This window comes from Mesocricetus auratus, unplaced genomic scaffold, assembly GCF_017639785.1.
Source record: "Mesocricetus auratus isolate SY011 unplaced genomic scaffold, BCM_Maur_2.0 Super-Scaffold_6731, whole genome shotgun sequence".
NCBI classification, from domain to species: Eukaryota; Metazoa; Chordata; class Mammalia; order Rodentia; family Cricetidae; genus Mesocricetus; species Mesocricetus auratus.
In genome coordinates, this window is record NW_024429185.1 from 13,513,728 (window position 1) to 13,529,051 (window position 15,324).

Genomic DNA, 15,324 nt, shown 5'->3' on the forward strand with positions numbered 1-15,324 from the left:
TTTATGTGCATTGGCACTTCATCATGGATATCAGGTCTCCTGGACCTGAAATTACAGACTGTTGTGAGCTGGCGTGTAGGTGAAGGGAATTGAACCCAGGTCCTCTGGAAGAGCGGCCAGTATTCTTAATCACTAAGCCATCGCTCCAGGACAAGTATTCACATTTTTAAAGTTAACAAAAATTCTCTGTGGCTTTGCAAATGATGATTAAATATATATATATATGAATCTGGATATATATACATATATATGTATATATATATACATATCTAATCATCAACTTATATAAAATATGATTGAAAATTCAAAGAAGGAAGTATTTTCTAACATCAGATACTGAACTCAAGAAGGGAACAGTAAAATATAAATATCAGATTATTGAAGTTGCAATATTTTATGAATTAAACTTTTTGTGTGTAACACAGAAATTTTTTTTTGGAATTTATGAGTCAGAATTTGAGAGCACTTGGTTTTATAGGTAATTCAGGTTTGGTTACCATTGATCATATCAGGCTGCTTTCAATTGCCTGTAGTTCCAGGGTATCAAACACTCTTATGGCCTCTAGTGGTACACACACATACACGCAGATATTTGCACATACACATAAAATGAAAATAATATAGTATGTCTTTAATATTTTATAAGTCCCAATAGATGGTCAATTTAAAATCCTACATCACAAAATATTGCATCCCTGTAAAAAATATAATGTAGATTGATACCACAGAAAAACATAAGAGTTGATTCTGGCATTTGCATTGTATCTGTTTAAAAACAAAGGCATAATTTCATATATATTTTATAACATATGTGATTTTAAGTATCCAAGCCAAAAACATTACCAAGCTGTCTGCAAACACATTTTTTAATCCTGAAGAAGAAATGTGTTAAAACTGTACTTACACATATGTACATACATAAAAGGAAAAGTCATTTCAGGCATTTCCTTTTCCATTCCTTCAAACTTTTGCTTAAATAAACAGAGATGCCATCAAATTGTTCTGTCCTTTTCTGGCTTCTTATCAAGACATTAGTTTTGTGACCCCTCCAACATAAACACACATACATGTATACTCACACATAAACACACATGCAACATCTCTATAAATATATAGCTTTTAAATGTAATTTCTCAACATAGTCAAGCTATTTGATTATATTAAAGTGTTGCAGAATATTACTTTATGTAAAAATGTGTTACATTTATGTTGTTGAATATTATTTTAGCTATGTAAAGATGTGTTACATTTGTTTATGTTGTTGAATATTACTTTAACTATGTAAAGATATGTTGCATATGTTTAATGATGTAAAGATGTGTTGTTTGGCCTGCCTAAGGCGCCTGGTTTATCTAATGAAAAACCCGAACAACCAGTAGCTAGGCAGTAGAAGGGTACTTGGGACTAGCAGCCATGGTAGAAGAAGGAAAAGTAGAAAAAAAAACAAAAGAAAGAATGGTAAAAATCTCTGAAGTAAAACATGGATTTTGGATGTTTCTTATTATGTAGGGGTGATATAAGAATTTTGTATAAAAAGATATTATTAATCTCAAATATGTTGACATTAGTATGGATTTTGGTATATTGATAAAAATTTGAACTTATTTTTGTTATACTGTATGTATGTTTCTATTATTGTTTGAGGTAATGTGTTTATGCAACTCATTTAAAAAATTTAATGCATAATTGATAAATACAGACTAGTAGTCATTTATAACAATCAAACTTGTGGTCATGTTACAAATATTTTCAAGCTTAAACAAGTATAATTTAGATAGATTTTAAATAGATAGATAGATATATAGATAGATTGTCTTCAAATACTTTAAAGTTGTACAGGATATGACATTTAAAATATTTTATTAACATAGAGCTTCTTGCAACAAAGAGGCACATATGCTGCTGGTAGCACCAATCTAATTCATGAAAGAATGATGGGCATCAAAGTATCTCCATAAGGAGTTTGCTTCCAATGTGGCAAAGCTACCCTTTTGGGCAAGAATCTGTCTTTCCCTCGATGCTGAGAGTATACCATCCAAACTGGACAAGAAGGAAACAAAGGAGAAAGTATGCCAATTTTTCCAATACAGGGTGAGGCAGTCTTCAAATTCCTGCTTCATAGAAAAGTCTGCCAGCTGTTATATAAGACACAAAGTAAAGTGACTGCCAAAATTTGTCAAGGCACGGTTGAAGAGTCCTTCAAACTTCCTGCTTCCTAGAAAAGTCAGCCACTATTATAGGGCTGTAGGCAAAAATTGGATGCCCCAACATTGCAGAGGAGTCAGGTTGACTGCCCAGTAAGCCAGATATCTCTGGCATTTCTATAGTTTTGCAAGCTGCTTGCTTTGTGCTTTGTTTACCCAGGCAATATTATATTCTGGTGTCTTTAATAGAGTTGACACCTTGATAGTTATAGTTACAGTTCTCCTTAATTAGATAGATGAAATATTAATTTGGACTCATTAAGATAGGATAGATGATACCACAATCTCACTAAATTGACCAAATGCAAAAATGTAAAGGGACTGGATATTGTAAATGTAATTTTTTTGTAATAGCCTTTGTAAAATTTAATTTAGAATCCATCTTATTTTATTAATCAATCCTAGTTCTCTCTTCCTCTCATCCTCCCATGCTCCCACCAACCCCCCTATCCCTCTCCCCATCAACTCCTCAAGGAGGATGAGACCTTACATGGGAGGGCATCAAAGTCTGTCACATCATCTGGAGGAGAGCCTAGGCCCTCCTCCGTGTATCTGGGATGAGAGAGTATCCCTCCATGGGCATATGCCCAAAAGTAAATGTAATTCTTAATTGATAACTGCTATTATTTTGCATAGTGTTACCTTCTTTTTTAATTTAGACCAAAGGAGGAAATGTGGAATATTACTTTAACTATGTAGAGGTGTGCTGCATTTGTTTATGCTGCATTTGTCTAATGGTGTAAAGATGTATTGTTTTGCTGGTCTAAGGTCTAATTGGCCTAATAAAGAGCTTAACAGCCAATGGGTAGGTAATAGAGGGATAAGTGGGACTGGCAGGCAGGAATGTAGGCTCAAAAGAGAGAAAGAACATGGGAGACGAGAACAAGGGAGAAGAAGAAGAAGCCCAGTGTCAGGCAGGCAGCTGCCAGTCAGACAGACATGGAATATGACATCCAGAATGAAAGAAAGGTAAAAAGTCCTGAGGCAAATCTAGATGAAGACAAATAGATTAGTTCATAAAACCTAGTGGGACATACAAAATATAAGGTCGAGCATTCATAACTAATAATAAGTCTCCTTGTCATGATTTGGGAGCTGGTTGGCAGGAACAAAGAAAGATTGTTCATTAAAATTTGTTGATAGTATCTACATGGAGAAGTTACATATACAAAATAAGGTAAGTTAAAATAGTTAATGTTTGTGTTCCTGAAAACCTCCATCAAGAATGTAGAAATTAATAGCCTATAAGATAACATTTACATGTCAAACGTTTTGCTTTTGAGTCACTCTCTCCAAAGAACACTAAGCATACAGACTATGTCCCAGGAAGAGGACACAGAGGGTAAAGGTACTTACCACCAAGGCTGAAAACATGAGTGTGATCCCCAGAACCAGTACTAATGGAGAGAAGTGACTGATGCAAATTGTAAGTTGTTACCTGATGTCCGCACTGATGCCATGGCAATGCATACGTCCATTAAATTTTTTAAATGAATGTAACAAAACAGTTTTTAAAGCAATATAGGTTATATTTATCTTGTTATTCAGGTTAATATGAACAAGACAATCTGTGATATTCACATATATTGTTACAATTATAAATCATTAGTTTTCATTGCAATGTATTATTTAATTAAAAACACTCACACCAGCAGTTTTGCCTTCTGTATTACGAAGTGCTGAAATAAAATACATAAAGATTCTTAATCTTTTTCCATAAATTGACTCTTTTTTATTAGGAGGCATAATTTGGTGTCATAAGCAATATTCCTTATATAATGCTTATTTTTTTTCTAACGTAATATAGACATGGTGGTGGACTGAAAAGTAATGGAACTTGTAAGATCATATATTTGAATGGTTGGTGGAATCGTTTGGGAGGAAGTAGGAGGTGTGACCTTGTTGGAGGAGGTGTTGTCACTGGAGCTGGCTTTTCAGGCTGCCTGCCTTCTGCCAGGCAGCCTGCAAGGACAGTCATAGACTCACCCTCAGAAACTGTAAAATCAGTCCCTTATTAAACCCTTTACCTGTAAGCTGCCTTGGTCATTCTGTCTCTTCACAGCAGCAGAAAAGTAACTAAGACTCAACTACTGATGAGTTTACTAATGCTCTGTAGTTTTATTCCCTTACTAGCATCCTCAGGCTTATTATAGATTAAGATATATTTATACATTATTTTTATCCTTACTGTTGAATTTTATGTCCATTGTATTATTGCTTACATGACTTAAATAGTTTTAAATATCATAAATAACTACAAATACAAATTGTTTCAGCTTCTGTTTGAAAAGATTTGGTTGTATTTCAGGGAACTATATTTGCTGTTTAAGCTTTTGTTTGATTTTTGGTTTTTTGAATCTTTAGCTCCTTGAAGATGTGTATTCCATCATCATTTTTAGCATTTGCTCAGTCTCTGATGAGTTTGTAGCATCATCCTTGAGGTTTTTCTCCTCCACAGGTCCTTACTATGTCTAACCTATTTGCCTTTGAAGTTTACTCTGTAACACTGATTTTTCACCAATGTGTCTCTGCTGTAGTTAATGTAGTTTTCAGGGCTTGAATTCTGTCGACAGTTGTAATTTCTGGACACACATACTTAGAATTTATTTCAGACTCTGGACATTTTTCCCAGATACTTTGATTTGGCATCAATCCACACATAATCAGTTGCTATTCTTTTCTCTATGATTTTCTCTCTTTATTATCTCTCTTGCTGCTTAAATTGGAGATTTTCTATGGATTTCTATGTCTTTGTGTTCACTTACATTTTCTTTGATATATTCCAAAGTTCTATTTCCATCATGGACTTCCTGTAGCACATTTCACTGTATATGTTCAAATCTCATCTTTCTTATGCATGTTTCTTTTAATCACAAATACTTTAAGTAACTGAATACTTATGTCTTATGCCTGCTACGTATTTCATTTTCATTATAACTATTTCAATGGGTTGATTTTCTAACCATGGATTACAAAATCTGGCTCCCTTAAGCTTGAAATACATTTAAAATTATTTTCTGCTGAACAATATGTTATTTATATTGATGCATGAATAAGATACATTTCAAGATTCATTTTTAATTTCTTTCTTTAAAGACTCAAAGTTGTTGTTATACAGGTCTTTCACTTGTTTGATTAGCATTACCTCAAGATATATTTTTTATATTTTATTTTTAAATTTAAATTTAAATTAAAAACAAGGTTGCTTCAAATGTCAATTCCAGGTCCCCCTCCCTTTTCCTCCCCTCCTCCTGCGCCCTCCCACCAACCCCCCCCAAATATCCCTTCATTTCCCCAGGCGGGGTGAAGCCCTCCATAGGGGTGTCCATAGTCTGTAATTTCATCCAGGGCAGGGCTTAGTCCCTCCCCCAAGAGTCCAGGGTGAGAGTGAATCTCTCACTGTTGGATGGGAGTCCAAAATCCATTTGTATACCCGGGATAAATACTGATCTACTACCCAAGGCTCAATAGATTACCTAGGCCTCCTCATTGACACCTACATTCAGGGGGTCTTGATCAGTCCCATGCTGGATTCCTAGGCATCAGTCTGGGATTCAAGAGCTAACCCTTGTCAGGTCAGCTGTTATTTTCAGTTCTTTGTGGCTATTATAAAGGGTGATGCTTCTCTGATTTCTTTCTCAGCCCATACATATCATGTATACAATAGAGCTGCTGTTATTTTTGTGTTAGTCTTGTATCCTGCCACTTTGCTGAAGGTGTTTATCAGCTGTAGGAGTTCTGAGGTAGAGTTTTTCAGGTCACTTATGTAAACTATTTTATCATCTGCAAATAATGTAAGTTTGACTTCTTCCTTTCCAATTTGTGTTTCCTTGATCTCCTTTGCTTGTATTAATTGCTCTAGCTAGAACTTTGAGTACAATATTGAAGAATATGGAGGGAGTGGAGAGCCTTGTCTTGTTCCTGATTTTAGAGGAATCATGTTGAGTTACTCGACATTTCCTGCTCTTGGATAGATAGGATCAACATAGTAAAAATGGCAATCTTTCCAAAAGCAATTTATAGTTTCAATGCAATCCCCATCAAAATATCAGCACAATTCTTCACAGACATTGAAAGACAATAATCAACTTTACATGGAGAAACAAATGACCCAGGATAGCCAAAACAACCCTGTACACTAAAAAAAATCAGGAGGCATCACCATCACTGACTTCAAGCTCTATTATAGAACTATAGTCCTTAAAACAGCTTTGTATTGGCACAAAAATAGACAGGTAGACCAATGGAATTGAATTGAAAACTCTGACATTAACCCACACACCTTCAAACACCTGAGTTTTGACAAAGAAGCTAAAACCACACAACTGAAAAAAGAAAGCATTTCCAACAAATGGGAGATTAACAGTCTGCCCTCGACACACCTTGAAACAACAGAATTCATTTTGCCAGTTTTTCCCTTTGGGGAAAAAAGGACCCATTTAAAACAGTTGGACATTGGTATGGACCGTGATGATTGGAAAAAGCCTCTTTTCAGTATTTGAACAGGACTCGGCCATTTAAAATATCAGCTTTGGGGTATCCTCTTTCTGGAATTGTGCCTATGCCAGTATATTTTTCTGAAAAAAATGCAACTTGTCCTAATGCGACAAAAAGGAGACTTTGGCTCAATTTGCATATTCAGCTGAGGCTGCTGAATTTAAATCAACAAATTGCCTTACCACAGGAAGAAATTGGTGCTCTGTGAATAGTGAAACAAACCTCTTATTCATATTTTTTATCATGCTACATGTGTAACATCAATGACTGTACCTAATGTATCTGTGCAAGTGCACTTTCTAAATGCTTTCATGAGTGGATCTTGGAATGATTGTAAATTTTATCACTGCTTTGACCATCAAATTATAACTGTAAATCACATGCGGGTTACCCTTGTAACAGAGGAAGGCTGGTAGAATGTTATGGCCCAGATTGGGGGATGGGTATGGAGATGGAAAGGCACTACATCAATGGGGATCCTGCAAATGGTGGCAGTGGCGGTAGGCATTCTGGTTTTATGCCGAGTTCAAAATGTGCCTCATTCCATAGGCAACAGATCCATCACCAAGTATTGCTCAGCTTAGCCCATGGCAATGCTGGTAACCATGAAGTCTGGTTACAGATGATTCAAAGATGAGGTTCTCTGATGATGGGCAACCTGTGGGGAAGAGACCTCCCACCTAAAACAGGGGTCACCAGATTCCCCAAGGAAGGACAAGGGAGAGTGACCCTACTTGACCTAAGACAGGAGTGCCTCATTAGAAAATATAAAAGGGGGAATTGTGGGAGCAAAAGACCTTGGCCAGAGGCCCACTTTCCCATCAGCCTGGGAGCAGGCAGCTGTAAGACAATGTTCACTAAAAACATGTTTACTAAAAACATATTTACTGAAAACAATCCGGTGTCCATAAGAAATATTTACCAGAGCAATAAGTTCCTGAAAAGGGCTTGCCCATGGGAACGCCTTGACCTCAACCTTTTCCAAAGACTAACCACCTCTTCCTGGCCCACCCACCGCCATCTCTGGTGTCAAGGATAGCCAGCCAGGGGTAAGGAAGCGAGCAGAAGCTTTTCCTGAGGAAAGCCTTTCTTGAGAAGTTTTCTTTAGCCTTCTTGGGGCCTGCTTAAAGTTTTCTTTGCACCGCCAACTGGTCTCTGTGTCATCAATCCCGACACTCTCTGTACTTTCTCGGATACAGGCTGTGCAGCAGGTCGTGGCAGTTGTTCTTTGACCTTCACATTGTGCTGTTACACACAGACACAGACACATACACAGACACACACACACACACAAGATAATGAACCTAATGAACCTAAAAATAAAACAAAGCAAAACAAAGACCAATGAATGTTTAAAGGAAAAAAAGTGGCAATGCTGCATTTCCCTAAAGAGAAAATTTGGTTGCAGTAAAAAACACATAGATGATTAGAAAAAATTAAATGAGAGACCATTAGCCAAAATAAATTATTTTAGTATCTCAGAAGCTTGGATTTATGTATGTGAATAGCCTGAGGGGAGTAGAGAAGAAGACATGATAATTTTAATTACATAGGCTTTGGAAATCATGACTCAAACCTATATATATTTTACATCTTATTATTGTTTTCATCTTATTATTAAGACTAAAAGAGCAAATGATTATCTGTGTTATGTTAGAAATTACAATGCAACAATCCTTACCTGTGATTTTATTCTTCAGCTGTATAATACCAGATATTATTCTCCTTAAGTTCTCTCTTTTGCAAATGAGAAAATCTAATTTCCATTATGGACAATATATAAACTTTATTGCTGAAACTTATAGCCTGTAAACTTTAATTTTCCCTTAGGAATCTAAAATGTTTATTCTCATACTAAATGCCATAGGGACTTTCTCAGGTCATCAGATGTCTATTATCTTCTACACTTTGTACAAAATCAAGAAGCCAGTATTATCACAAGCCAGAAGCTGGTCACTTAGGTATTTATTATTCACAAAACATTTTAGGATGAGTTACATAGCATTCCTTTACATTTTAAACCAATTTCAATAACTATCTTTAGGAATTGTTCTGAGTAATTTTTACATATTAACTATTTTTATCCAATAAAATGACACTATAATGCAAGTATTTTTTCCTTCTATCTTAAAAATGGTACCTCCTAATGCCCTTTGTATATGGATGACACATTTTGTCCACACCTATCCTCTTATTTTCAGTTCAGTATCTTTCCTCTAGGATTGGTACTATAATAGTCTTAAGCATCATCCAGAATTGAATCCATCAGCCTCATTAGGCCAATGGTTAGTGTCTCCACATGTTGTGGTACACATTTTTAACCCCAGCACTGGGGTAACAGAGAAAGGAAGTTCTCTTTGAGGACTAGCATGGACTAACAGAAAATTCTTTGTTAGCCAGGGCCAAGAACACACAACAAATCTTATTTCTCATCCATTTATGGAAATGTGTATCATAAACATGGGTCAAACATATGTGTGGAAATGTCCCTTAATATTTTCTTATTAGATGAATATTGAAGTTTTACTTCAAACTTTAATGAGTACCTTAAAAATATTAGATAATCCTCTAGCTGTGTAAGGAATACAGCAATGCATCAAGGCAACATTCTCTAGTGCTGAAAATGGGTCTGAACTCTTAAACATAGGGCTTCATTTTGTCCTGGTAACTATATTTGTAATGTGTGAATATATGTATATAATATATGACTTCTGCGTTTAGATTGCACTTTTGATTTGGTTACTAAAAATAAGGTCTTGGAGCTTGGCAAACTCCTGTCTTGAGAATGAAAATCATGCTGGCTTTTGCTACACAAACTCCTCTTCCCTAACTCACTGCAAGTGCACCTACTTCTAAGTCTCACTTTGAAAACTATCTGCTAAAAGAGAACTTTCTTGTGCTTTCTTTTCTGGCATCCCTTATCTTTATGTGCGGCTTTTTATTACTCATTTTCTACACACAAATCATATGTAAATATATTTCAGCATCATTTTACCTATTCTAACTTTATCTTTCTGTATAATGCAATTTTCATGAAGTAAGAAACCACATCCAGCTTGTCAATTTTTATGCTTTCAGCACACAGCATAATCTGCAGATACAATGTGTGATTAAGGCAATAATTGAATGAAACAATGAGAATGATGGTTGGAAAAATCTATATCAAGACAGAGTAATTTGTTTCTTTTCAACTCTCCCTGAAGAAAATGAATACCACACTGTGATTGCATGCAGTCAGAAAATTTCACTTCTTCATTTCGCTTGCAAGTAGGGTGACTGAAAGTTCAAAAGTAATGGATCAAAAGTATGGTAGAAGGAAAATCTAGAATTCCTAAAAGTTTCTATCTAGCTTAAACTACTTAATTAAATAGCACAATTAAATTTCAAAACAAACAAATGAATAATTCCTTCATTTGTTCCTAAATGTCATTCTAACAGTAGATCCTTCATTATAGAAGATACACATGAACATGGTGGTTAAATCAATAGTGAGATGATAGGAAACATAATAATAAATGGTCTCTCTGATAGCCTGTCAGAACCATCTCATTTCTTTCACTAACTCAATGTTAACATGTTGCAGTTCCTACTTCTGCCACTTCTCCCTTTGTTTCTCCCTGAAGGGTTGTTATCAATAATGTTGAGAAGAGATGGAACCATCTCTAAAGGATTCGTTAACTAATAATAACTAATCTTTGGTCCTTGCTCAAATTTATACTTGTGAAATCCCTTTAACTTGTTACATAATCTGGGGATTAGTTCTAAATGCTAATTTAAATCAAATACAGATTAAATTGTTTAAAAGAGTTTGCTGTCTTGTTTTTTATAAAGACAGTTTGCTGATACATTAGCTACATTAGGTACTTATATTACATCATCTGTAGGGCATACTGATACACAGTGATACAAATAAGGGTGGGAGCTACTTGGTGAGTGGACAACTGATAGGAGAGGCATGAGATAACTTTCCGTGTGTTCCAAAGATGATCTTTAGATAGGACTTTCTGAATATTTTATAATTGATTTATTTATGATAAAAGTAATGATAAAATTGGAAGATGAAGATAACCAGTGAAAATGCGAAGTAATGCTAGTTTTGACTTCTTCAGTTTCTACAGGCCATGTTTCAGGAATATTCATGGAATGGAGGTTTGTGATCTATACCAGTCCTACCTCAACTATATGTATGTACATCTTTTCAACTTTTATTTCAGTTTGATCAGAGTTGAATGAGCTCCTCATGAATTAGTTAATTTCATCTCTATAGTGCCTAGGTTTGGAATATAAATAATATGGACATATTAGAATTAACTTTTGTCAAGCATAATATGAATCCTAGTTGACCTGACAGAATTAGTTAACTTGACAAGCTACTCAGTATATTTCACACCATTTATATAATCATCCTGTCACCCTTTACTGACACCTCATCCCTAATATTCTTAAGAAACACATTAGAGAAATGAGTCTTGCACTCTTCTCCAGACAACTGTCTATTTTTGTTTTCTCATGCATAGTCTCCAGTCTCTTTAGTTAAAAAAATGCCCCTGAATGAATGAGCTCAACACTCAAATAAACATAGGAGGCCAATTTTCAAACAATTTAAATTCAATCAATTATAAATACCATCCAATATCTTCCTCCAGGAATCAGCTTTTTCTCTTAATATGTGAGATTGTAAGTAGGTGACAATATATTATTGTAACTTAAAAGCAGACAAAAGTATAATCACTTGACAAGTACAGAAGTGTGTTTCTTGCTGCTTTCTTTTTATTTCTCAGCTCTTGTTACTGTTGAGGAAAGAGAATAGTTCTGCTTCCCTTCTTCATGCAGCATGGCCATAGTTTAACTGTCATTGCTAACATGTAACATCCAAGGTTCCATTCAGTACCAATGTGCCAGAAAGAAGACTTATGGGGAGGAAGAAATGACAATAGACACTGCAAGCTAGGTATGCACTGGGTGTGTAACACTTCTATTCAGGCTCCCTTACTTGGGGCTCAAACACATGATCAGGCAATTGGAAGGGAAAACTGTTAATATAGTATAGATTTATGAAAGGAAACAGAAATATATGCTTTGACAAGAAGATAGCAGACTCTATGATGTGTGATGGTAATATCTTCTTGTAAGCTCCTCAATTCCCCCTTTTCTGTGATATATTATCACATATATAACAGAGTTTTTAAATATATATATATTAGGTCTGCACTTAAATCTTCTTTGGCTCTCTGTTAAAGAGGTTGCATAGTTTGGGTTCTGAGTGGCTGACTGTAAAGTTTTATAATAGTTCTGACGACTTACACACTTCATACTCCCAAAATGTTTCTTTGAATGAGTCCACTGATTTCCAGTGTAGTGAAAGGTCTCTGTATAGGATACCACATTAAGTTTGCCCGTGGAAAAATTATCATTTTTGTAACAATGACAACAGTAGATGATATGTCTGTCATAACACCTAAAGTGTGAGGGGAGAATGGCAGAGTTAATCTCATACCATAATGTTCATCTGGCTTCACTGTACACTACAATACCCATGACATTTTATGATTGGAATTATCTTGTCTTTGGTTGTCATAAAAAGAGTTAACATGTCAACTTTGGACATCCCATTCCTAAAAGACGAAGAGGAGAAAAGAGCACCAGAGAGATATACAAGTTGGTGTCATGTGAGATACAGTTTACAGTCACAGGGAATACAGGATCTCCAATTCCAGCCTTGGTAGAGGTAAGGGCTACGGGCTGTCTGCTTTGTGTTCTGATCATCAGTCGCTTTGTAAGATTATAGACAATATGTCATCAATTTTTTCATTTGGAAATTTAGTCACACATGTGTGCACAGACACACACTTTATAAAATTTTCATATTTCCTTCATTATATCATTTAGAATGATGACGCATTGACACTTTCACATGAAAATTGGGTTGAACTTTTTTAATTTTTACCCCAGTGTGTGTAGGGATAAGAAGGACAATGTATCATTTCTCAGTCGGTAATTCACAGTCTTTTACTATTCTCAGACCCCTATGACCACATTTTCGGCTGGTAGTGTGGTTTTTAGATTAAATGTCACCTGTTTGTAGAGGCCTCTGTTTGGATTGTTTTCCATGTCTCATGCTGTATCATTCTTTACCTTACCATGTCCCTAAGAGCCTGGCCTCTGCCTATGGACTACAATTGGATTCTAGACCTCTGACTGCTGGTCAATGAGAGATTTAGAAATATGTCAAAAGGCTGATCTCAGGTCATTCATCTCTCATTTCAGTCCCTGACTCTCCTCAGTCTCTCTCTTCCCTATCATTTTTCAGTATCTTTGTTTTCCCCAGTGTTTTTTTTCAGACTTAGGAATGGTAATGGCTCTGTGGCTCTTACTCCCAAGGAATTTACCCAATTCTGTTTTTCTCTTAATATCTTTATCCACGTCACACCTTTCTTTCTAAGTACTCATACAGTTACATATTTTCAACCTCCTTGTTGAGGTCACTTATTTCTTTTCAGAATATTGAATGACATTCATTTGACCTACCAAAACTACATTAACAAATAGATTCAGCCCCATCATATATAAAGTAACTATTATAATAGAAAGCATAATTCAGAATAAAGATCTTTAAAGTGTGGTAGATACAGAAATGGGCAAAACCTTAACTTTATCTGTTTCCAAGGCTCAGAGAATATTGTGATAGAGGGATTTGAGAGAATGGTTAGGGCAAAGTAGAGTGAAATGTTGTTTCCTTGCTATAGTATTGCTATTTATTTTTTCCATTTTTAATATAAATATAAAACAATCTGTTTTTATATGCCAAACTCATTTCCCTCTCCTTCCCATCCTTCCACTCACTCCACTCTCTCCTCATCCTATCCTCATCCACTCCTCAGGGAAGGTGAGACCTACCATGCGGGATCATTAAGCTTATCACATCATTTGGGGAAGGACCTAGGCCCTCCCCCATGTATCTAGGCTGAAAGAGTATCCCTCCATAGGAAATGGACATCAAAAAGCCAGTTCATACACTAGGGGTCAATACTAGTTTTACTGCCGGAGGCCCCATTATCTGCCCAGCCCCCCCAACTGACACACACATTCATGGGGTCTGATTTGGTCTTATGTCAGACTGGGATTTGTGTGCTCCCACTTGCTCAGTCAGATGTTTCTGTGGGTTTCCCTAGCATGGTTGTCACCCCTTTGCTCATCACTCCTCCCTGTCTACAACTGGATTCCAAGAGTTCAGCTCAGTGCTTAGCTGTGAATCTCTGCTTCTGCTTCCAACAGCTACTGGGGAAAGACTCTAGGATGGCATTTAAGGCAGTCATCAATCTCATTATAGGGTCATCATTGTGAATTCCTGGAAATTTCCTAGTGCCAGGTTTCTTCTTGGGCCCGTAATGGCTCCCTCTATTAAGGTATCTCTTTTCTTGCTCTCTTTCTCTGTTCTTCCCCAATTCAGCCTTCCTGATCTCTCATGTTCTCCTCCTCCCTCTCCTCCCATCCTCTTTCTCCTACCTCCCTTCTCCTCCCGCCATACTCCCAATTTACACAGATGTTGTCTCTTTCCTCTTCTTGAGGAGTCCATGTATGTCTCTTAGGGTCCCTCTTGTTTCCTAACTTCTCTGGGGTTTTGGTTTGTAGGCTGGTTATCCTTTGCTCTATGTCTAATATCCACTTATGAATGAATACATACCATGTTTGTCTTTCTATGTCTGGATTACCTCACTCAGGATGGTTTCTTCTAGTTCCATCCATTTGCCTGCAAATTTCAAGAGGCCATTGTTTTTTTATCACTGAGTAGTACTCCATTATGTAAATGTACTATATTTTCTTTATCCATTCTTCAGTTCAGGGGCATCTAGATTGTTTCCACGTTCCGACTATTACAAACAACTGTTGTGAACATAGTGAAGGAGCCATTATGGGGTTAACAAGAAACATGGCAAAAGAAGAATTCCCAGGAATTCACAAGGATGATCCCAACTAAGAATCTAAGCAATAGTGGAGAGGGTACCTTAAATGTCATTCCCCTATAATGAGAGTGATGACCATTTTAGATGTCATCACAGAGCCTTCATCCAGTAGCTGATGGAAGCAGAAGCAGAGATTTAAAGCTAAGCACTAAGCCAAACTCCTGGAGTCCAGTTGTAGACAGGGAGAAATAATGAACAAAGGGGTATAGACAATGTTGGTTATTGCTGTTATTTTAAAAGGTTATGTGCTGGGTGTAGAGGTGGCTCAGCAGCTATGGTTATCTGCATAAGACACATACAAGTTCAAGCCAATTTAAAAAAACAACCTGTACCTCTGATACAGGGTGGTAGAGCTTCTAGTCTCCACCCCTACAGGAGGAGAAACTTTTGGCTGTTGATGGCTACTGAAGAAGGAGAATCATTTTCCTTTGGTAATATAACTGTTAGTAAATTATCCTTGTTCCAAAGGTTACATGCACATATGTTGTTCAGTAGGCGAGCTGAGGAAGTAATAAAATAAAAACAAAATATAAAGTTAGAAAGACAAGTTATGGAGTCCAGTCGGGAATTTAGAGAATACTGTGGAATAGATGTGATCAAAATAGATTGTGAGCATGTATTGTATTTCATTATTTAAAAGGATATACTTGTATAACAGC